This window comes from Alligator mississippiensis, chromosome 14 (assembly GCF_030867095.1).
Source record: "Alligator mississippiensis isolate rAllMis1 chromosome 14, rAllMis1, whole genome shotgun sequence".
Lineage (NCBI taxonomy): Eukaryota > Metazoa > Chordata > Crocodylia > Alligatoridae > Alligator > Alligator mississippiensis.
In genome coordinates, this window is record NC_081837.1 from 24,638,003 (window position 1) to 24,662,324 (window position 24,322).

The following is a 24,322-nucleotide window of genomic DNA, read 5'->3' on the forward strand; positions in this document are numbered from 1 at the left end:
TGAATTGAATCAGGGACTGAAACTTCAGACAGCCCTACTAGATTGCCAAAGAAATGACCTTCAATTGCGGCCTGGCCCAAGCAGTCAGTTCCCCTCACTTGCCAGTAGATGGCAGAAAAGGACTCCTATCTCTCTGCGTCTGTCGTGCTTGAGGAGCTCTGGCTGCTGTATTCCTTATGTGCTAACAGGTAACAATAGAGAGCACCCTGCTCTTCAAGGATACAGTGCATGGGGCTTGACCAACAGACTGTAAAAAGGCCTCTGGTCTTTAGGTGCCTAAAAGTGCAGAATAGATCTACAGTGGGACAGTCAAAGGTACCAGGCTAATGCAACTGAGAGAAAGCATGCCCCTACAATCTAAATAGACCAGATAGAGAAAGGCTGGGAGGGAAAGAGATGCCATGGTGGTTGGGAATCACACAGCAGATCAATGCAGGGCTTGGACTCTGGCTTTCTTATCTAGCATATCACTTCAGGACAGGAGTGGTCAGGGCCGAGGAAGTCAACGGGTTTTGGCACTCATTTTTGGCCTGCCAGAATTTGTTGGTACAGCCATTAAAAAGAAAACCTGAGGAGTTGGGTTTCTGGGAAAACCCCAGAGGTGAGAAGCATCCTGGACACAAGAAAGCCAAAACGAAATATGCCCCGCTTATGCAAATGGATCTGCTCCCCAGATTGCTGGGCATGTTTAAATGGGCAACTAACACACAGCAATCAACTCCGGTGCATATCATACCAGAGTTTACTGCTCCTGCATGCCATGTTTGAATGTGCATCTGGGAACAGAGCATACTGATCCAGGCGGGAACAGCCCCACCTGGCAGGGGACCCAGGGGCTGCTCCAACTGAGTTCAATGTGCTGTGGAGGGGCTGACTGAGGCCCAAGGGTGCTTCATCGCAGGGCTAGCTTTAAGTCAGCACTCACACTGAAGCACCCTCATATCCCAGCCAGCCCCATCAGTGTCTATATGTGCATTGCTTTGCACTAAAAAACTCCACCACAGGTTAATACTTGTATTTACAAGTATTAACCTGTGGAAGAGTTTATTAGTTTACTGCAGCCTAATAGGACCACATGTGCAGACGCTGAGACATTTACTGTGGAGCTAATTAGGCAGCTCCACAGTAAATGTCTCATGTAGATGCAGCCAATAAGACCCATTTCCAATCTGGCTACCTGGAGAACCAGATGGAAGGCGAGACAAACCCTTTTCCTGGGCCTAAAGATGCTGGGACATTACATGAAGGGTCTCCTGTCAGTTCATCCTCTGTAAGATCAAAATAACATCCTCTCAGTCCCAGAAGGTACCCAGGGTGGGCTCCCCTGGAAAGGGCACCCCCAGAGGGCTGCAGCTTGGCATAATACAGGGACCCTGCTACATGTTAATTCAGTGGTGATGCATAGGGGTGCACCGGGGTGCATGTGCACCCCCTGAGAGCGCTGGTGCACCCCATCACAGCCAGTGTTCCCCACTTAGGTGACAGGTGGTGGGGGCAGGCAGGAATGCTGATGTCCCCCTCCCCCCCACCCCGTGAGCCCTGGTTGGTCAGTGTGATTGGCCTTGGGGGGACTCCCCTCCTAATTGGTGAGATTGACTGCAAGGGAATCCCCATCCCCGGTTGCTAACTGACCGCTGGTGGCCCCAGTTGCCCATGTGTTAATTCCATGGGGTTCATCCTATAATGTGCCTGCCAATGCTATCTCAGCTCCAAGAAGCTCTTCCTTTCCTGATGAAATTGGGCAGCCTCAGCACACAGTTTTCTTTTTGAAGTGTGTTTCATGTTACTCAGTAGATCCACTTCCTGCATGAGTCAAAACAGATGACTTAAACTCGAGTAAAAACTTGATTTTATTCAACTGCCACAGCAGGCCAATGGCACCAACCAAGATCAGAAAATATGAGCTGATTCACTTCTGGTTCAGGAATCATCTGCTGATGTGTAATCTGTACTCCAGCCACTTGGCCTAGTGATGCCTAGGCTGTCCCATTGCTTTCAGTGAAGTTCTCTGGAAGTGACTGAGAACAGGACCTCAACATCATGAGGTTTGCATAGATGTAGGATGAACCACTCTTGGGTTTCTTAAAGGTTCTACTACCTTAGAACCATCCATCTAATAAGCAGTACCAGGGGTGCCTTTGAGGAGAACCTGTGCCCTCAGAAGACATACAAGTATGTGCTGTGCAATGACTCTTGAAACCTGGGAAACACCCTTACAAATCCTGAAACAGTATAAATGCAAGTATGTTGTTCAATATGTATGCCTACTGCATTCACAACTGGAAGTGGGCTCTCCTGCTTCTAATTCATGGAATAGAGGCAAGGTTGGAGCATCCATTTGAGTGCAGATGCTCCCCAGGTGGCTTAGTGTCAGATAGATTGAAGATGAGTCCATGTTTTGTCATGTGGCTGCTGAGTGACAAAAACCTCTAGGAAGCACCTAATCTCATGATTCTGGAATGCTTCATGACACCAAGAGTAAAGAGAAACAAGAATGCCCTGAAATATTGTAATAGTCCCATTAAACATTATAATAGAGATGAAGCTCTCTGGAAAGGCAAAAGACAAACTGGGAGAAATTTAAGCAGAACTTCACACTGCCTTCTAGCAGTCACTGTGAATAAGAAGAAAAGTAGTCAGGAGAGACCATGGTCTGCAGAAGTGCCTGGTTCTTTGCATATTTCTCAGTAAACTCAGGCAGAAGAGGCAAACAGAAGCACAAGAAGCACTTTGCTCCTTAGACATGTAAAGCATGAAGGAGTTGTTTTTTTGGGGGTTTTGGTTTTTTTGTTTTTTTTTCGTTTTTTTGTTAATTTTTTTTTTTTCTCCAGAAGATGGCATAAAAGGAAGGTGAAACTATAGAAGATTTTAGCTCTTTAGGCAATCTAGGTCCATCACAACTTGGCAATTTTGGGAATAGTTGAGCCCTCTGATAATGTCACATCAAGTTTGGTACCTGGAAAAAAAAAAAATATATATATATATATACAGAAAGACTATTTGGAGACCCAGAATGAACACTTCATGAAGCTATCAGACTTTGCCAAGCAAAGGTATTCCAGTCCACATTGAAGCTTGTGGAGAGTGGACAACACTCTCACATGGCAGGCATGATCAAGAATCCCAAAAAAGTACAAGGAAAGAGATCAGAGGCAGAAATGACAGACAGAGGGCCAAGACAGTCAAGCAACAATATAAACACATGGCATTATACACTCTGTGACACTCAGCACAGGCCATAACAATAGTGGAGACTTTTGCCATAAGAATTGTATAAGATGAATGACTCTGAAGGAGTCTGAAGACACATATTGAGATAGCAGAGCATGTGCCAAAAGGATAACAGCAGTGACCATTTATTGAGGTTATATTTTTCTAGGTTTAATACAGACTACAGCTGTCACTGTACACATGCAGATGTCTGTAGTCTGAATTAAAATTAGCTCTAGCCTGAATTAACTAATCCTAATTGAATGAGAATTAAAGTTAATACAGATTAGGGCAGTCTGAATTAGACCATTTAAACTATATTAGCATGTATATACAAGTCCCTACAAGGGAAACTCAGTTGGGTTTTTGCAAAACAACAGAGGCTATCAGGCACTTTGACTTTACAAAGTCAAACCTGCCAAAAACAACTCACTCTGACAAAGTATCAATTGCAGGTCAATTACTCCCATTAGGGCTTCAGATAACTGCTGGCAGTAGGATTGTAACTATATAGTAGTGGTTAAACAGCGTTATTATGGCCTCATAATTACTTCCAAGCATAATTACACACACACAGTCTGTGAACTGGATCCGTTAAGGGTCTGTCAAGTATATAAACTGTGTATTGCCAGGGCGCTTTGCCACGATGGTCAATGATTGTCTATTAACCCTTAAATTGAACTGAAATTTGATTGAAACTGTGTGATGTGAATTAGTTAATGGTTTAGAAAACAGTGAGAACATCTACAGATGGTAAGCATTACTAATTTAAATTACAGGTTTCCCTCAATCTATGTGGGTTCTTCATATGCAAATTTGCTCTTATACAATCAGCATAGATGCCCCTGCCCCCCGCCCAAGCAAGTAAGTCTGTGTGGGGAGGGGAAAGGGCTTTGGCCCCACTCACCCCAGCCCTGGCTGCAGCAACCTTGGGGAGCAGCCAGCACCAGCTCCCTGCAGCCGCTGGGCTGCACCTTACTCCACTTGTCCCCCTTGTGCCTGGGCTCCACTTGTCCTCGCTCACCTCTGCTCCTGGGCTGCACCATGCCCTGGTGCAGGCAGCTGGTATCGGTTGCCCCTGGGGTCACTCCAGCATGGGCTGGGGTCAGTGTGGACAAGTGGAGCCCTGGACTGTCCAGGTGAGTGCCATGCCCTGTGCTACCGGGGGCTGTCTACACCAGGGCACAGTGCAGCCCAGGAGCAGAGTGAGTGGGGACAAGTGGAGCCCAGGCACGGGGGGACAAGTGGAGCAGGGTACAGCCCAGCGGCTGCAGGAAGCTGGGACTGGCCACTCCTGGGACCACTTCAGATGGGGCTGGGGTGAGTGCTGCTCTGTTCCCTCTGCTTTGCTGCCTTGTGCAGCCCTGGGAGTGGCACCCGTTCCCCCATCCCTTCCCTACTCCCAGCCTCCCTCCTTCCCTTCCTCACCACCATGGGAACCTATCCCTATTTGCTACATTGTGAAGTGGGTTCACTTTATGCAAATTTGATTTATGCACGGTTTTCTGGGAATGCATGTACTTTATAAATCGAGGGAAACCTGTACTTCTCCTTGAGAGCAATGGACAAAGCAGCAGCCTGCAGAGGCTTGGCCATCCAGCTGGAAGCTAAGAGGACATTTATTCCTCCGAAGTTGTGTGTTGGTGCCTGTTTGTGTCAGAAACTTTCTTAACATTGCTCACAGGAAAGCCACAGACAGTACAAATCAAACAATTACAACTTAGGACTTAGAGCAGAAAGCCAATCTCCATTAAGGGAACACATGAATTAGATAAATAAAATGAATGGGAAAAGGTACAGTTTATATAACATCAAGTAAAAGAGCACTCATTAATGGGTTCAAAGCATGTCAAACCTTTGGTCTCATTTAGGATGAAGCAACCATTGGCTTGGCAGGGGACCAAAACAATTGAGGAAGAGTCTGAAACATTTTCCACGAAATAGAAATGTCTCAGCAGATGATAGAATGAAGCCTGAGGACTCTGTCCATTTGGCAATTTGTTCCCCTCAGAAAGTTCCCCTTTTCTAATAAGGTGCCAAAAAGAGGGGCGGAATAGACTTATTGTGCTAGGAGTTACAGAGTTATTAGAAACACCATGAGACCAGTTATTTTCATTAGTTGTTGTAAAAAGACCAAGCATACCCCTTGGTTTATTTATAGATCCAGCATAACTTTAAAAAGACAGCATTTTGGCTGGACTGGCATATCTTGGCACATTTTGTGTCCTCAAGCCTAGTGATAGTTATCTAAAGTGCTGTTTCAGAAGTTATAATGGTGCAATTGACATATTACACTTTGTGCATCTAACTGACATTTACCCAGCCATGGAGTTGGCATTTTTGGCATTTTTGTGAAGTTTGCTGCTCTAGTGCCCATGAAGTCTGGACACATAAGTGGACACATGTTTACTGAGTATGTATGCAATGGCTGGGCAGGTATGGAACTATGTCCATGCATACCTGAGCATAAATCCTGTAAAAAAGGTGGAGGAAGAACTAAGGCTAAGTGCCCAGGACATGGAAGACTGGGGTTCTAGGCCTTCCCTCAAACCTTCATTTCTCAGCCTTCCCAGCATAGCACTCTTTTCAGTTGGTTTCATTCTTTGCCAGCCCTGTGCTTGTTTTAAAGAAGATCACCTGCACCTTGCAGGGGGGTGTATTGGACTAGTCATTGGATAACATGGATGGAAAACAGTGCAGAAGGCTTGGCCCTTTGGGAGTAAGCAGAACCTGTTTTTGTTTTTTTGTTTTTTTTTTGTTTTTTTTTTTCCCTGAAGCAGCAGCAATCTCAACAAACCAAAGATGCCTCACTGTTTTGGTGACTCAGACAGCCATCTTCAAAAGCAGTGGTTGAGATGGGGCTGAATAATGCCTAACATGGTTGTTAGGAAACAAAGTCAGAAACACTAATTGCCAGAGCCACAATTTAGGATGAAACTACAAAGTGAGTATGGCTATTAGCACAGGATGGCAAGGACAGCATATTCTTAAGTCCTACTACCAGTTCAGTGGTGAGATGTTAGCCTTGAACAGGGTTTTATTCAGAGTACTAAGATTATTATCCACAAGATATTATAGCAAAAATGGCAAAGATGATAAATGGAGGTTATTCAGAATTTTTAAACAAAGTCAAAGGCACAGAAAAAAGAGTTCATGTTGGTAACACAAGACAATTTGGACCCAGAGCAAAATATATATATTTTAATGGTCTTAAAATATACTTGTTATAGACTTGTCTTTTTTCTTCCTGAGGTAGTTTGACTAGAAGATATTACAGCTAAAGAAGTACCTCTGCATGTACGATGCATTCTTGCTAAACATAGTACGTGTTTCACAAAGTCTATGTGCTCCCCAAGATAAGACAGTCCAGCTCAAACTGTAAAACAGAATGGTTTCCAGAAGTCAATCAAAAGTTAGGGACAGAAGTCCCTTAATCAATGCAAGATGGTCTAGTGGTCCCACCCAAAGATTGTGTTGAGAGGTGTGAACATCTTTGGTAAGCAAGAAGGGTGAGTGACTGAAAAGAAATGGACCGAGACTGACATTTCCAAAACTAGGCTCAATTTTGGAACAAAATATTGCAATGACAGATTAGCTCAGGGGTAGGCAACATTTTTTGGCTGGAGTGCCGAAAACCCCCACAATGCCTACCTTGGAATTGCTGGAGTGCTGGCAAGCCAGAAAAACAAAATGAGGGCAGGGGGTACATGGCGGGATACCCTGCTTGTGCCCCTTGTCCCCCACCCAAAGTCCCTACCCCCAGCCCTGCTGCCCCTTGCCCCCCACCCAAAGGCTCTGCCCCCCAGCCCAGGCTCTGTGGCTGTCAGCAGCTACCCAGAACCTGGGCGAGCCGCAAACATCTATTGTCTCTCCACCCTGGCCCCGACTCCAGCTGCCTCCCAGCCCCAGACCTGGCCCCTGGATCCAGGGAGCAGCACATACTGGCAATGCTCCCTGCTGTGCTGCCCTCGCCGCTTCTGCAAACACCGTTGGAACCCAGTGCGGCAGGGCACAGTGGGGGGAGCAGAAAGCTGCCTGCTCCCACATCCCCGCTGCCCTGGCCAAACTTCCCTTTGTGAATGGGAGCAGCGTGGGCAGCAGTGCACGGGTGTGCCCCTAGCTGCTGCCCCTGCCTGCAGGAGAAGTGTGGCAGGGCAGCGGGGAGCTGGGAGCAGACAGCTTTCTGTGCCCCCCACTGTGCCCTGCCACGCCAGGTTCCAATGCTGCTTTGCAGAAGTGGCAGAACGGGCAGCACAGTGGGAAGCATTTCCAGTATGTGCTGCCTCCCCGGAGCCTGTAAAGCAAGGGAACCATGAAAGCCAATGCCCTGCATCTATAAAAATGTTGTCAATATATGCTGAAGAGGTCCTGGGTAGACAGCCATGTCTTCTGCTACAGAGGAAAGCAAAAACCCAGAGTCCATACCAGTCTAACCACAGGGTAACATTTGTTCCTGAGCCCAAATATTTGGTCCCAGCAGGAGTACTGGTATACCCCATCAAAGTTCCTAGTTTTGACTGTAGCCAACACCCAATGCCTCTGGGAAGGCTTAAAAATACCCTGACACATATAGCAGAAAAGAGAGGGAGGGGGCAACCAGCAAAGCCCAGAAGCATGGGAAATACTCATGGTAGAACATAGGAATAGCTATGCCTAGATCGTCTCTGACCAGTGGCTGTCCAACCTCTTGAATACCTGAATACCTCCAGTGATGGAGAGTCCTCAGCTTCCCTAGGCAGTCCATTCCACTGCTTCACTATTCTAACAGTAACGTTTTTTTTGTTTGTTTGTCCCCCCCCCCTCCCCCCAGATATCCAATATAAACTTACTTTGCTGAAATTTCCAGCCATTGGTCTGCGTCTTCCTCTCGGCAGGAAGAGAGAAGGGGTGCTTTCCTTTTTCTTCATGGCAGTTGTTCAAGTATTTAAAGGCTGCTATCATGTCCTGTCTTAAGCACCTTTTCCACAAGCTGAATATGCCTAGCTCCTTCAGCTTCTCCCCATGTGGCTTGCTTTCCAAGACTTTTATCATCTTTGTTGCCCTCCTCTGGACCCTCTCTAACTTTTCATGTCCTTTTTAAAATGTGGAGCCCAGAACTGCACACACTACTCTAGATGAGGTTGATTATTTTCCCAAGGTATAGCTCTTTACATGTCTATACTGAGCTTCATTCTGTTAGCTCTACCTCAGCTTTGCAATCTGTTGAGATCTTTCTGAACTGAGCATGTTTGCAATCCTTCCCAGTTGTATGTCATCCACAAACTTGCTCAAGAAACTTTCTATTCCATCATCTAAAATGTTAATAAAATGTTGAACAGCACCAGCCCCAGCATAGATACCTGTGGAACTTCACTTGAAACCTCCTGACATTCTGACATGGACCCGGCTATTACTTGTGACTATTGAGCCAGTTATCTATCCACCTTGTTGTAGTTGAATTTAACCCACAGTTCTTCAATTTGTTTATGAAAAGATAAGGTGAGACCTTGTCAAAAGCCTTGCTAAAGTCCAGATACACTATATCAACAGCATTCTCTTCATCCACCCAAGTAGTTACTTTGTGTCAAACAAATCTGATCTCCTTCATTCATAATTTGTTTTTCATACATCCATGCTGGCTGGTTGCAATCAACACTTCCGTCTCCAGATGCCTGCTAATGGCTTTCCTTAGGACATGCTCCAGTACCTTCCCAGGTTTTGAGGTGATACTAATTGGTGTATGGCTCCCAGGGTCCTCTGTCTTACCTTTTTTAGAGGGGCACCACACTGGCCCTTTCCCAGTCCTCTAGTATCTGTCCTGTCTCTCACAGCTTCATGAAGATCATTGCCAAGGGCTCTAAGATCTCCTCTGCCAGTTCCTTCAGGACCCTGAGATGAAATTCACTCAGTCCTGCTGACCTGAATTCATTTAGGCACAGTAAAAGCTATCTTACTGTCTCTTGTGTTATCTCCTCCCTTATCTTGCCTCCTTCCTTATCAGTAATCCCTGTTTGGTGTCTTGACTGCAGCCTATTTTTGTGTGTGTGTGTGTTGCATAGCTCCACCTTCTTTGCATCTTTGGCTTGGAATTCCCTCTGGCTTATTAACAGAGGGCCCACAGTTTCCTTGGTCCTTCTTGTCAAGCCAACATACTTATAGAACCTCTTGTTATCCGTAACCTCCTTTACCAGGTGCAGCTCATTCTTTATCTTTGCTTTCCTGATTTTGTCCCTGCAGGTTCTTGCTATTTCCTGGTACACTTCCATTCCATGTACACTCTCCTTTTGCCTTTGAGGTATTTTAGAAGCTCCTTCTGCAGACTCATTGGTCTCTTGCCATTCTTCTTGTGTTTCCATCAGGTCAGGAGAGTTTCTTGTTGGGTTTCCAACTCTGTGCTCCTCGGAAGTTCCCAGCCCTTCTGGGTACCTTTATCCATCAATCTATCCTCCAATTACACCATGCCACCTATCTTCCCATTACACCATCCTTGAGTCAGATAAAATCTGTCTTTTTCAAATCTATTATCCTAATTTTGCTGTCCTTATGCTTTCCCTGCCTCAGGATCTGGAATTCTAGCATATTGTGATCACTTCCTCCCAAGTTACTCAGCAGGGGTGTGCGAAGCGGTCCCTATTTGATTCAGATTTGGATTAGGCCCAAATCAGGGACAGTGATTTGATTTGTCTTTTCAGATCACTGTCCCTGATTTGATTCAGCTAAATCCAAATCTGAAGATTCAATGCTGATTCAGAGAATCAGTGATTCAGACATAGACATAGCTTTAAAAGCTTTTTCTACATACCTTGAGGTACCAGCATGGCTTGTGAACACTGTGATGCTGGGGTGGATGGAGGGTCCCACAGGACCAGGGTGGGGAACTCCACATACCTGGTGGTGAACCCGGAAGTGGACCAGAAGTACTTCTGGTCCACTTCCAGGTCCACTGGGGAGTGCATAGCCTCCCCTCCCCCCACGCCCTCCAACACCCTGGCTCGGTGATCGGCCTTGGGGGGACCCTGGGTGCCCCCCGACCCAGGAAGCACCAGTTGCCAAGCCAGGGAGAGCACGGGAAGGCATGGGGGGGGGGGAACACGGGGGGTGCCCCCATGCGCTCCATGGCAGAGCCGGAAGTGAAACAGAAGTACTTCCGGTCCACTTCTGGGTTCGCTGCCAAGCACTCTGGAGAACCTCCTGCACTGCTGTGGGATGCTCCGTGTGCCCCAGTACTGCAGCAATCACAGGCTGTGCTGCTACCTTAGGTATGTAGAAAAAACTTTTAAAGCTCTGCCTGTGTCCAAATCACTGATTTGCTGAGTCAGCATCAAATCTTCAGATTCAGATTCAGGTGAATCAAATCAGGAACAGTGATCCAAATCAACGGATCAAATCACTGTCCCCAATTCGGGCTGAATCTGAATCCAAATCAAATACAGCCCATTTTGCACAGCCCTATATATAGGCTGCCACTAAGTCACCCCAAGCATGAGCTGCTCCAGGCTGAAGAGTCCCATAGCTTGCAGCCTCTCTTCATAAGTCCTGTTCCCATGGCCTCTGATCATGTGCATGGCTCTCCTCTGGACTCTTTCAAGCTTCTCCACATCCTTCCTAAATTGTGGAGCCCAGAATCGGATGCAGTACTCCAGCTGAGGTCTCACCAAGGCTGAGTACAGCAGGAGGATGACATTCTGGGTCTTGCTCGAGATGCATTGGTAGATGCAAGCCAGAGTTTTGTTCACTTTGCCAGTTGCGATATCACACTGGTGGCTCATATTCATCTTGTGATCAGTCATGACTCCCAAGTCTCTTGCAGTCATGGTGCTACCAAATGTAGCATTACTAAGCCTATAGGTGTGATACAGGTGTTTAGCTGCGGTTTTGGTAGGTCCCTACATACAATTAATGTCATCTGCCTGGAGAAGAGGATCAGAAACAGATTCAGAAGTTTGGAGAAATGCAAGGTGCTCCACCTCACAAATAAAGTGCACTGTGTAGTGCCTCCTTTAATCACTCATTTCATCATCCCCCACCCACGCTGCCCCAATTGAGAGAGGGGCCTTGGTGCCTCCACTGCTTGCTGGTGACAGGGTGGGAAGCAAAAAACATGCCATGGTTTTTGCCTCTGAGACAATAAGCAGCAAACGACAGGGCTGCCAGGGCCTCTTGGCCAACCAGCAGTGGGAGACAAAAAACTCCAACATATTTAAAACTGTTTTTTTTTTTTGTTTTTTTTTTGCCTCCTGGCTGATCAGCAGCAAGCAGAAGGGCCACCAGGCCTCCTCTGCCAACTGGGGAGGGGTGGGGGTGGGCTGGTTAAATCAGCAAGATTAAAGGAGATGATGAATACTGCACTTCTGCTGTGATTTTGGTAGGTCCCTAATCATTTGACTGCTAAGGATCCAGTGTTAGCCTAAGTACTAAACTGGGTATGCCTAAGTACTAAACTGGTAAACTGGGTTGGCCTTTGGCAAAAGTTGCAGATGAGTTTAAGCCAATTGTTACATCTCAACATGAATTTTCCACCCTTAAGTGATGCCTTTTATAGGGTAAACCGAGTGGTCATGCAGGTTGAACATAAGTTTTTGATGCTGTATACATAGGTCATCTAACTACTAGGCAATACTAGTCCACATCCTGGTTCCTGTAGCCAGGAACATGCAGGCAACTTAAGCTAGCTGGGACTGGTTAAGCCACTGAGAGTGAGACCCAGTCAGGTAACCAGGGCCAGATGGGAACAATTTAGCCTGAATGATGGCCTCACTCCTGATACCAAGTGAAGAATGTGAATGGGTTAGAGGGAGATTTCTGCTGGAATAGATGTGACCAGCCAAGATCAAAGGAGACATAACTATTTCCAGTACATGCTAGTCTTCAAAAGGTAATGAATGACCTGAGGTGCTTTATGGGAGGTTCCAGACTGGAAGATCTGGATGCTAAACTGTTTTGTCCACTAACCATTTTCAAGTATTTCCTTCTTAGGATCCCCTCAACCCCACCTTTGGCTTCTCAGGGCTTCATGCAAAGTCTGATGTTTTCCAGATGGAAGGTGCTTAAAAATGGTCTCAAGGCTTGTTTTATGACCATCCTCTGAGCCCATGGGGAAGATTGGTTAATAACCTGGAAAATCTTAGCCTCATTCATTCTGAATTTGGGGGAAAGTCAGAGCTGATCTGCCCAAATTTGTTGTGAGCATATTTGGAAATCCCTGCTCCTGAAAATGAGGACATGAACTGTTGGGCAGAAAAAAGGCACAGCTGTGGGGATGATGAATACAGTCCTTAGGACAGTTTAGGTCATTCTGGTGGTGAAGTAGCCTGCACATTAAACCTATAGACTCTAGTAAGAGAACATTTCTGAATATGAGTAGGAAGATTGTTCTGTCCATAGACACAAATATAGAGTTGTAAATACATGTACAGGTTTGTGAGACCAGCCTCCAGATTAGAACTACATTTAATGTAAGGAGTAGCAAGGACCAGTAAAGATGACAACAATAGGGACCCTGTCCAAGGAGATTGGCTGGGCAGCTAGCCAGAGCAAAGTGCATAGTGAGGGGAAAACCTTGATGCTGTGTATGCTTTAGGCAGGAAGCTTGTAGAATGCATTACATAATCTTGACTGAAACATAATTAAATTCAAGACCCTAAGGGGAATCATTGTGCCAAATGATTGCATAATGACAGTAACTTCTGACAGGGAGATTCCAGAAAAAATGAGGAATTGACTGAAAAAGCATGGAAGTTCCAAATGATGACATTAGAATCCTTAGACTTAGCATCAGGGCTGCTCTGGCAACAAAGCATGATCATCTGCCAGCTCAAAATGATCCCAGACCACACTACCCACTCATTTCTGGGGTGTGGGTGCATGTGTGGATGCTGCACTTTCTCCCTCCTCAGCAAGCAGTGGCACAGCAACAGAAGGAGTGGACCCAGCTGAACCTCTTGCCTCCGCAGCCTCTACCTCAGCCTCCTCTGAAGTGCCTTCTGGGGAAGGAGACCTGTCTCTAGGGGAGACTTGAAGGGTGTGGAGCACAAACTTAGCTGATTCCCCCTCCTTCCCCAGAATTTCCCTTGCTATGGCACTCAGATCCAGATCCAGATCCAGCTCTTCCTCTGGCACTGGAAGGCTCAGCATAGGACGTGAAATGGGGGTGGAGAAGACTGTCATGCTGGTGCTGGTGCTGCTACTTGTTGTCATGGAGGCGGGGGGGTATGGCTGGTGCTTTTGGAGGGGGTACAGTCTCAGGCATAGGCAGTGGCACTGGCACTGCTCCCCTCTCCTTGCTGCTTGTGGAAGCCTCATCCCTGCTAGTTGTGGGAAAGAGGCTGCATTTCAGTTTGGGCAGAGGGGAAACTTACACCTCTCCCTCTACCCCCTCTTCCACCCCTCCCTGAAAGCTTGCCTTTCCACCATGCTTCATGGTGTGTTTCATAGTGTCTTTCTTTTATACAAATATATAAATGTATCTGCATTCCTATATAAGTTCTCTAAGGTGTGCAGTGTATGCTGCAAGGTAAATGTATCTGCATTCCTATATAAATTCTATAAGGTGTGTAGTGTATGCCACAAGGTATAAATGTATCTCCCTTTCTATATAAATTAAATTCTATAGTGTAATATTGAATATAATTATAAAATTGAAAAGTATAAATCAATGAATATATTAATAAAATAAAAGCATCTAGAAGAAAGAAAAAGGTATTCTGGAATCCCTTTTGCTAGGCAAGGCTAGCAAGTAGGAAATCCTTCAGATTAATCCTAGTAGTAGCCTTCATTGTCTAACACTCCTGAGATGCTGGAAGATAGAACAGTAACTATCAGACCCCAAGGCAAAAAGCAGGCCAATTCAAACAATGCTGCCTTTTATGCTGTTTTTTCCATCCCTCCCTCAGAGCACTGGGATTGGAAGGGACCTCAGGGAAGGATGACAGTCACTGGCCAACTACAGAGTCAATATGAGAGCAGTCCTTCCCCCCTCTTATCTCCTCTTCCCCCTCCCTCTCCTTACTTTCTATTTCCCTGTAGGAAAGCCCAGCTTGAGCTTTGAACATCTGTATGTGTGCTCTTCCTGGATTTAAGGAATAGTAAAGAAGCCAGAGGCTGGCATGCAATGCAGGAAAGAAAGCCAGCCAGTGAAAATGGAAATGGAGGCATCGGGAGTAAGGGACAGGTTGGAGTGGGAGGAAAGGGGGATGTAGCAGTGCAGGTAAAAGTGGAGAGGTACCTGGGGAGTCAGATGTCCAGCAGGTTGTAGTGTTTTCAGAATTCCATTATCTGTATTGAGTCCATGAGTTTCTATAAGGACCAACGTGGTCCCTATTTTCAAGAAGGGGAGGAAGGAGGACCTGGTTAATTATAAGACAGTTAGCCTCACCTCTGTTCTCGGCAAGACCTTAGAAAAAAACATTTAAAAAAATCACATTTGCAGGGGGCCAGTGAGTCACACTATGATAAGGGGCAACCAGCATGGGTTTATAGCAGGCAGATCCTGTCTGACTAATCTGGTCACAAAGTGCTTAGATGCAGGAGTGGAAGTAGATATTATTTACCTGGATTTGAAAAAGGCCCTTGACACAGTGTTGCACCCAATTCTTACCAGCAAACTGAGTAGCTGTGATGTGGATTTTTTCACAGTAAGGTGGGTGAAAAGCTGGCTCATGGGATGCTCCCAGAGACTGGTGGTGGATGGGGCGGTTTCTCCCTGAAGGGATGTGGGCAGTAGTGTCCCCCAAGGCTCTGTTCTTGGACCATTGCTGTTTAATATCTTCATCAGTGATTTGGATGAAGGTGTTGAAAGCACCTTGTCCAAATTCACAGACGACACTAAACTATGGAGTACAGTTAACACACAGGAGGGCAGGGAGTGAATTCAGGCAGATTTGGACAGACTGGGGAGGTGGGCGGATCAGAATAGGATGCAATTTAACAAGGATAAATGCAAGGTCCTGCACCTGGGGAGAAAGAATCTTCAACATACCTATAGACTGGGAGGCGGGGGGTACCATTCTGAATACCACAGCAGGAGAAAGGGATCTTGGGGTCTTGGCTGATGCAAAAATGAACATGTGCAGCCAGTGTGATGAGGTAATAAGCAAGGCTAAGCACACTCTTCCTTGCATCAGCAGGTGCACCACAAGCAGGTCTAGGGAAGTGATAATTCCCCTCTATGCAGCATTGGTTAGGCTGCAGATGGAGTACTGCATCCAGCTTTGGGTGCCGCACTTCAAGAGGGATGTGGATAATCTTGAGAGGGTCCAGAGGAGGGCTACTCATATGGTTGAGGGCCAGCAGGTAAGACCCTATGAAGACAGACTGAGGAACCTGAATCTCTTCTGCCTACGCAAGAGAAGGCTGAGATGTGATCTTGTGGCTGTCTACAAACTCATCAGGAGGAACCAGCAGGGAATAGGGGGAACTCTTTTTACCAGGGCACCTCTTGGGGTTACCAGAAATAATGGCCACAAACTGAAGGAGAATAGATTTAGATTGGACATAAGGAAGAAATTCTTTATGGTGAGGGTTGCCAAAATATGAAATAGGCTACCAAAGGAGGTGGTGCTTTCCCCTACCTTGGAGGTGTTCAAGAAGAGATTGGATAGGCATCTGGCTGGGGTTACTTAACCCCAGTGCTCTTTCCTGCCTGGAGCAGGGGGTTGGATCAGATGATCTGCCAGTTCTCTTCTGACCCTAGAAATTTATGAAATCTATTAAATCTATACCTATCACCTAGGAGGCTGATGAAGTGAAGTTCATAGGCCCAGCTGTGAGAAGTGCTTTGTAAATTCCCTTTCAGTATCAGGCCTGAGAGACCGGAGACAGAGTGTTTTTGTTTGTTTGTTTTTGGTTTTTTTGTGAGAAATGTGCCCCCACAGATAGTCTTTGATAGATTCTGGTGTACAGTTTGTGGGGTACTGGAGATTGTTGTCAGGCTTTGTGTTTTGATCTGTAGGACATTGGCTTCAGTTCTGGTGATGAGGTTAGGTTAGCAAGGTTCAGTGCTTATTTGAATTTACAAAACATTTTTCAGAGCTGGGCCTATGAACTTCACTTCATCAGCCTCCTATATATAGAAACTCATGGACTCAATATAGACATTGGATTTGTGACACACTACAACCTGCCGAACACCTGACTCCCCAGGTACCTCTGTACTTTTTACCTGCTACATCCCCCTTCCTCCCCACCCCAACCTGTCCCTCACCCCCTGGTGTCTACATTTCCATTTTCACTGGCTGGCTTTCTTGCCTGCATCACATGTCAGCCTCTGGCTTCTTTACTATTCCTTCCATTCAGGAACAGCACGCACACAGACCAACTGCAGATGCTTCCTCAGCCTGACAAAGGGTTTTTCAACCCGAAAGCTTGCTAAGATATATTTCTGTAATTAATTATTCAGTTGTTCTGCTAAAACATACCAGATTAGATGGATCCAAAGGAAAAGACCTTGTCTGCCAGTGCCATGTCCTTAGACCAAAACCCCTAGAACCTGACCGGAAGGACACAGGGCCTTGGGCACATCTAAGCCCCAGGGCTGTGGCTGGCAGGGAGACTTCTCTGGAAGCTGCTGGAGAAGAAGATACTGCAGGAAAGGAAAGAAAGTCTCTAGTCTGTGACAGTTTGGCTGTCTGAGATGCTGCTGGTGCTACTGTGCTGCTTACTAAGTTATTACCTGGTGTAATTTTTAAAGTGGTGGACTGGAATAAGGCTGTTGGAGATGGAGGAGTCGTCACTGGGACACCCTAATGTGTCATGTGGAGGCCCCAGTGCCAGTAAAGGAGCACCTTAACACACACAGTCACACAGTGAGAGCACACCTTAACATACGCACACAGTCATACAGTGAGGATGCACCTTAACGCACACATACAGTCACACAGTGAGGATGTGCCTTAACACACACGGTGTCACCCATGTCACAAGTTTTGCTTGTCAGCAGCCCAAGGTCCAGTTTCACAGAAACCCCTGCACTTATCTTGAAAGGTAGTAGGCTCCATGGCCTCAGCAGGGGCTAGCATGCCTGCAGTTTTCACCCTGCTGTGACTTAACACACACGTGACATGAGTTTTGCTTGTCAGCAGTGTGAGGTACAGTTTACCAGAAACCCCTGCACCTATCTCCTTGAAGCTTGGCAGACTTCATGGCCTCATAAGGGGCTACCATCCCTGCAAGTATCATCCAAATCAGGCAAGAAATGACAAAGTTATAGGCAATTTTGTGCTTTTCCTTTATAGCCTATGGGCAAAACATTGAAACAGTGTCAAAACAGTGAAACAGTTTTGGCAAAGCAAAACAGAACAGTGGTTTCAAAACACAATGAAACTCAAAACGAAACACTGTCCTATTGAAATGTAAAAAACGGATGTCAAAATGGAATGGTGTTTTTTTCACACAGCCCTAATGCCTGTCCCTCCACACCTGAGCCCTCCTGCCTGCAGCATTGTGTTCCCTTTTCTCCTCTCCCCCTGCAGCCTCTGCAAGTCCAAGACGGAAGCTGCTTCCACTACTGCTTCCACGCATGGCTGGGCTAGGGGTGGAGCTGTGAGTGATGATAAGCAGTGGTTGGGGGAGGCAGAAGGGACAAAGGTGGAGGGGGACAAAGGCACTTGATGCAGCTCCAACTCCAGCCCCTTCCCAGGCTCAGTGCCAGAGTCAAAACTGTAGCAGCTGCCTGCTCCTCCCCATGCGTCCTTCCACCTTATACTCACATCCAAAACAAGGGGTGTTTTTCCCCCATGTTGGAAAAAAACTTTGACTCAGATTTGAATAAATATGGCTCTTCTGTCTAGAAAAGAGGTGTTATATCAAAGCAACATACCAGGTTAGTCATCCATGATGCACCTTTGACAAACCCACGTGGCATATTAATCTATTTCCATTTACTGCTCTGTCCTTCAACATCAATTCTAAACAGTCTCATACTCTGGAAGTCAGACTAACTGGCGTGAAGCTGCCTAGATCACTTTTTTTTTTCCTCCTTATTAAATACTGCCACTATATTTACCATTCTATGATCATTGGCTACTAATTCTGGACTGATGGATTTGTTTAAAATCTTTGTCCCAGTCTTGTCATTTAATGTGCCCATTTTTTTTAAATCCTGGGATGAAGATTCTGCAGCCTCCCTGACTGTGTTACATCAGAATCCTGGACTTTTGCTTCTACTGTGGCTATGTTAATTTCATTTCCAGGTGTCTCAGCCTGGAAGAAACGACCGAGGGAAACGCTGGTTAATTAAGCGAACGTCAGGCGGGCTGGCGGATGGAGAGGCGAGACAGCGTATTGGTTGCAAAATGTTTTTTACTTACACTGCTGGTGGCCGCGACGCAGGCTGTAAAGGCCGCTTACGTAGTTGCAACAAGTTGCTCCAACTGGCAAAAACCCAAGCCAGTGAGTCCACAGACGAACTGGGCATGCAGGGGAAGGGTACGTCGGGGATAAGCACTCAGCGACAGGGAGAAAAATCGGTAGTTGATCAGGCTACCGATTCACTCTGCCACGAGTCAGGAATTCTTTTAAGTCACTCTGCAGCGTGCTCAAAGTTCTCCAACTTGGGCGGAAGTCGCGTGGATTTTTATACGGCTAGCGAGCCAATTACTAGCCGTCAAGTAGGAATAATTTAGAATAGCCAATAACAAGGTACGAATTTACATACAAATGGCGGGAACCTTTTTGCACCAGAGTTTACTCTTTGCAGCAGAAAACTCCACCATGCAAAGAAGCTCTAGTGTGGCGGGAAAATTCCACTGTGCCGAGGCACTAAAAAATCATTGGGTTATGACACCAGGTACTTCTTCCTATTAGCCATCTGCTTTTGCCGTCTGACTTATATCACTGTCTTAACTGAAATCTGAAGCCAAGAACTTGGTTTTGGGCCATATCTAGATTACCTTTCATTTCTATCCCATTCTCATGGCATAGCAATTTCACTCCATTCCTTTTTTTCTTTGTATTTATATTACTGAAGAACTTTGTTTTTTGTTGTAATACCTTTTACAAGGTCTAACTCATTGTGACTTTTGGCAAGGCTTACTTTATCCCTACACTTCCTCATAGACATATAGGGCATGTCCACACATGCAGACACATGCACTTGCAACCGCTCAAAAAGAAGCAGCTCAAATTTGAGCCGGGTCTTTTTGCCTCAGCACACATGTCCAGACATGCACTTTGCTGTGGGGCAAATTGTGCCAGCTGGGGCAAAATAACCCTGACTGACTCCTCCCAGATCTGCAGCCAGGTTGGAGCTAGAGCCCAGGGCCAGCCCAGCAGTATAAAAAGCTGCCCTGGCAAGTAACTCAGGGCTACTTACCCTCATAAGCTTCTGGGGGAGGAGCCTCTGAGAGAAAGTTGTCCCAGGCTGCTGCAAGTTTGGTCTCAGGAACTTCTGGGGAGAAGATGGCCAGGCCCTTTCCTGCCTCTGGCTACTGTTAGCTGCTGACTTGGTCTCAGAGCTTTTGGAGAAAGTTGGCTGCACTTCTTCCTGCCTTGGGCAGCTGCTGCTGTTGCTGCCCCCGCCCCCCCCCCCCTTTGGGGGGGAGGAGTCCGGTGCTGCACACTGCTGCCCCCTCTCAGGGAGGGGTCCACTCCATTGCACCTGCACCCCTGTTCCAGCCTGCTGCCTGGCCTGCTGCCAAGCCATGGTTGGGGGACTGCCTTGGGAGGGAACCTGTGCTGCCTGTGGGCCCCTGCCCCAATATCACTACCGGAGCCTAAAGGTGCCTTGCCTGCCACAGCTACCTTGGCAGGCCAACCCCAACCTTCACCTCCATTTTCAACAAAAGCACACCCTAAGTGCCTGAGCTGAATGGCTCCTACCATCACTGTTGGGTGTTGCCATTATTTCTGCCGCTGCCCCCTCTCAGAAGAGAGGCAGATTCCCTGCTACACCACCTTTTGCCACCTGACACCACACCTGCACTGGATCAATCCCTAATTAACTGACTGCTTCTGCCCTCCCCCACAGCTACCTCACTGCATCTGATTCTGATTTCTCTTCCTGCCTACTGCTCTGTTACTGAGCATCTGGCTGGAGGTCTAAGGAGTTCCTGGACAGATCTTCAACAAACAAAGCCCCTCCACCACTCCAGCCATCTTTTACACCAGCCTCAGCAGCCTTCCCTGTGTGTTCTTCTCCTTGTGTGGTAAGCCCTGTGGTCCACTCACCCTGCCCTGGTGTCTGTTGTTTGGCTGAGTAAGCCAGCTCACATTTCCCCAGTGTGTGTGTGTGTGTGTGTGTGTGTGTGTGTGTGTGTGTGTGTGTGTGTGTGTGTGTGTGTTCCCCCCTCCCCCACATTCTCAAAGCATAGCTCTTCTGTTTTTTGTTTTTGTTTTTTTCCTGTAGGGCTGTGGCTCATTGAGCTTCAGACCCCTTCCTCCCTACCCTGCTTCTCCCCCACAACCCCAGCCTGGCCCTACTAGATTCACCAGCCCCACGGGATATTTTGTTTTTCTTTATCGTCTTCCCTGCCCTCATGTGAAACAATGGTGGGACAGGAACCTTCTGGGGGAGGCAAATGCCCCCACAGAGCTTCCTGCATCCCCCACTATGGGGGCAGATCCCAGCCAAGCCCCCAAAGGGATATATGCCCCTGCAGCCTCCACCCTGCAGTCAGAATCTGACCAACCTCCTCTGGGGGTGGAGAAGCCTGCAACCTCTGCTGCAGGGGCAGGTGGTACTCTGGTAGGGAGGCAACAGGCCAGGGGGTCACCCCTGGCCAGGCCCCTTCTGGAGGGGTTCCCAAGCCCCCTCTCCCATCATCAGGGACCAAGGGGAAGGGCAGTGGGAAGGGCTTCTCTTCAGCCTCCTCCACAGCTGGGGGTGGGAAGGTCAAGGGCCCTGGCCCCAAACCTAGACCACCAGCACCTGAGGGGAACAGGTTCACTACACCAGCCAGCATACCCACTCAGCCAGTACCCAGCCCTAGCCCTGGCCTCACCAACATTGTGACACCCCCCCACCCCCCAGAGAGCTGCAGCTATGCACAGGCAGCTGTGGGGAGATCCAAAGCCAAGGGACTTGGACCCTCCCTTGCTGACCCTTCCAGCTCAGGTGGTGGGGTCCCCTTTCTGGCAGTCACCCACAGGCACAGGGTGAAGAGCCAACAGCCCACGTGGGAGAACCTGACTTTGAGAACTGGGTGAAGGCCCTGGCTTGGGTAGTGGGGGACCCCAAGATTGGTGGCCTCTGCTTTCATGGCAAGTGGGTCTTTTTTCCTTGCCTTGGAGGCTGCCTCACAAAAGGCAATGGAGAGGGGGCCTGTGGTGGAGGGCGAGTACATCCCCTTCGAGCCTCTAGAAGAGCTGGGGACCATGGTGCTCCTCACCTCCGTCCCTCCCTATGTCCCCAGGTGATGCCCTCTCACTGGGGTGATGACATCCTGTCCTGCACCACGTGCACTGTTTCTATTGCCAGATTATGATTCAGCTGGTGGTGGAAGCATGGCTGGATGCTGAGGGGTGCCTGGCAATTCTTTTTCAGAGGGCCCTTGTGAGGATTTTCTATACACTGGGGGACCTGTAGTGCTTCCAATGCCATGCCCCATAGCACTTGCATCATGAGTGCCCCATGGGCCAGGCAAGGAGGGCATCTGCAGGTCCGACTGGCAAGAAGGGTGCACCTACCACCAGCACCCCTCCTCCCTCAGGCCCCCCTGGAACTCCAGCCACAACTAAGTCCCCCCATGAGCTCAAGGGACCCCACCCCCCAACCGAGTTTGGAAGAGTCCTGGGGAGGGCAGGAGCAACCAAGGGGAGAGAGGGAGCAGGGACCCCTGTCACTAGCCATTCCCCTGTCATAGCTGCCTTGCCCTCCCAATCCTCACCTTCTCCTACCTGTCCACCTGAAGACCACCCCATGGATAAGTGGGTGCAGGTCACCTCTGGGCACAAAGGCAAAAGGAAGGCCTGGGTACAGCTGTAGCCCTCTGTCATGGAGGACTGGTAATTCCCAAGACCACCACATGGCGGGTGGAGGAGGAGCGGGCTAGCCTCCAGGGGCCTCCCCAGCTGTGCCTGACACCCCATCCCTGGGAAAGATCAAGGGTGATCCATGTGGAGGAAGTTTCAGGGCTGCTAGACAGTCTTGAACTGGAGCCCATGGAGGAAGCCCCTCATTCTGCTGATCAGGGCCTACCACCTGAGACCATGGGTGCTGAGGCCCACCCAGAGGAAGACCCAGCAGTGGATCCTCCTCCTTCTAACTATCTGAGGGATACAGAGATCCTGGGGCTCACCACAGTGGGTCCTGAGGGAGGAAGTATCCTTTCCCAGGACCACAAGGCAGACGCTGAAGCCACCCTGGTGCCTGATGGGTCTCTTCCCTCCCCCTCCCAAAAAAACTTCACCTCCAGCCTGGTCCTGTACCAGAGAGGGCCATGGTGGGGTCCCCTAATCAACAGGCGAATCTCATTGGGGACCTTGCACAACCTCCCCCCCCCAGGGCTCCAGCTCTACTCCATCATCTTGTGAAGGACCCCCCCTCCTTACCCCCATGCCTGTCCTAAAGGGCTGCAGAGCTCTCCCAATCTCAACCAGAGTCCGGGGTCTTAGCAGACTGGGGGATTTGGATGGTGCCTAAGGAGCTTGCTGAGCCCCAGGACCAGGAGAAGGATGCCTGAGAACCAGAAGGCTCCATGGAGCCTGCAGATCTCTCAATCCTGGCAGTCCCCAGGGGTGAGCTACTTGCATTTCTTGACCATGACTACACCTGCCAGTCTGCCAGCAAGGTATAGCTCACCTTGGACCACTGGGGAGATTTTGAAAGCATCCTTGTCACTGCAAGGGTGCTGGTGGGGGAAGGCAAGGGGCCCAAACTCTGCAATGCCCAGAACTATAGGCAGGCCAGCAGTTTCATAGATGCTCTCTAGACCTATGGGAAGGTGCTACATGAGCCGCCGGGCCCCAAACCGGGCGTTGAGATGCATGAGGCCCCTCATTAACCACCTACTGCACCCCCCGCCCCTCCAGCCATGAGGTTGCTTAAGATTGTGATCTTCAATGTCCACAGCTGCAGGGAGGGTCACTAGAGATGCTGGTACTCTCCTTCCTTCAGAAGGGAGGGTACCTTGTGGTACTCTTGCAGGAGACCCTGATGACTCCAGCTGACAAACCAAATTGTGGGCTGGTGTTGGGGGGCAGAGTCTTTTTTTAGTCACCTCTCAGCCACCTCTTGCTGGGTGGCCACCCTGTTCTCCCTAGGCCTGCAGCCAGAGGTTCTCCAGGATGTTGAGGTGGTTCCAGGCTGCCTGCTGCACCGCTGGGTCCAGGTGCAGGGTTGGTCCTGAGCCTTCTGAACTTGTACACCCCTGTGAGAGACCCAGAATTGGCAGATTTTTTTTTTTTTTTCCACCAGGCAGCCACATACATCAGCACCCTCAACTCTTGCAAGGGCCTGGTCCTTGGTGAGGACTTTAATGTCACCCTAGACATGCAAGATCAGTCAAGCAGGGAGCAAAACTGGGCCACCATGAGTGTCCTCAGGGAGATCCTGACAGACTTCTTGCTGGTGGATATCTGGCATGCCTGTCACCCTACCAGCCCCCCTGCCTTCACTTATGTGAGGGTGGGGGAGGAGCAGGCATGCCACTCCTGGTTGGACCGGATTTATATCTCTTTGCCACACTTTGCCCAGGCCCATTTTTTTGGCATCCGGCTTACCCCTTTCAGTGATCACCACCTGATCTGGGTCCAGGCCACACTGGGAGATTGTGTGATGTGGGAAAGGTGTGCATCTGATATTTTTGCTGCAGCTATGCATGGGGGCACACCTGGCAGAGGGAGGCGGTCTGGAAGCATCTCAAGTAGGAAGTGCTAGAGATGGAGAGGCACTTGGCCACTGACCCAACCAACCCATCCCTCTGTGGAGATTGTCAGAAGAGGCGGGAAGAGCTTCATGCTCTGGATGACCAGTGTGCCCGTGGTGCATTTGTCTGCTCATGCGTCCAGCTCCTTTGGGAGATGAACCATGGCTCCCACTTCTTCTATGCCCTGAAGAGGAGGCAAGGGGCCAAGAAGTGGGGGTACATAATACCCACCTGTATTCTGGCGGGTGACGGAAACCCCCTTATGGATCTAGGTGAGATGTGCCAGTGCATGCAGGGCTTCTATGAAGAGCTCTTCTCCCTGGAACCGACTG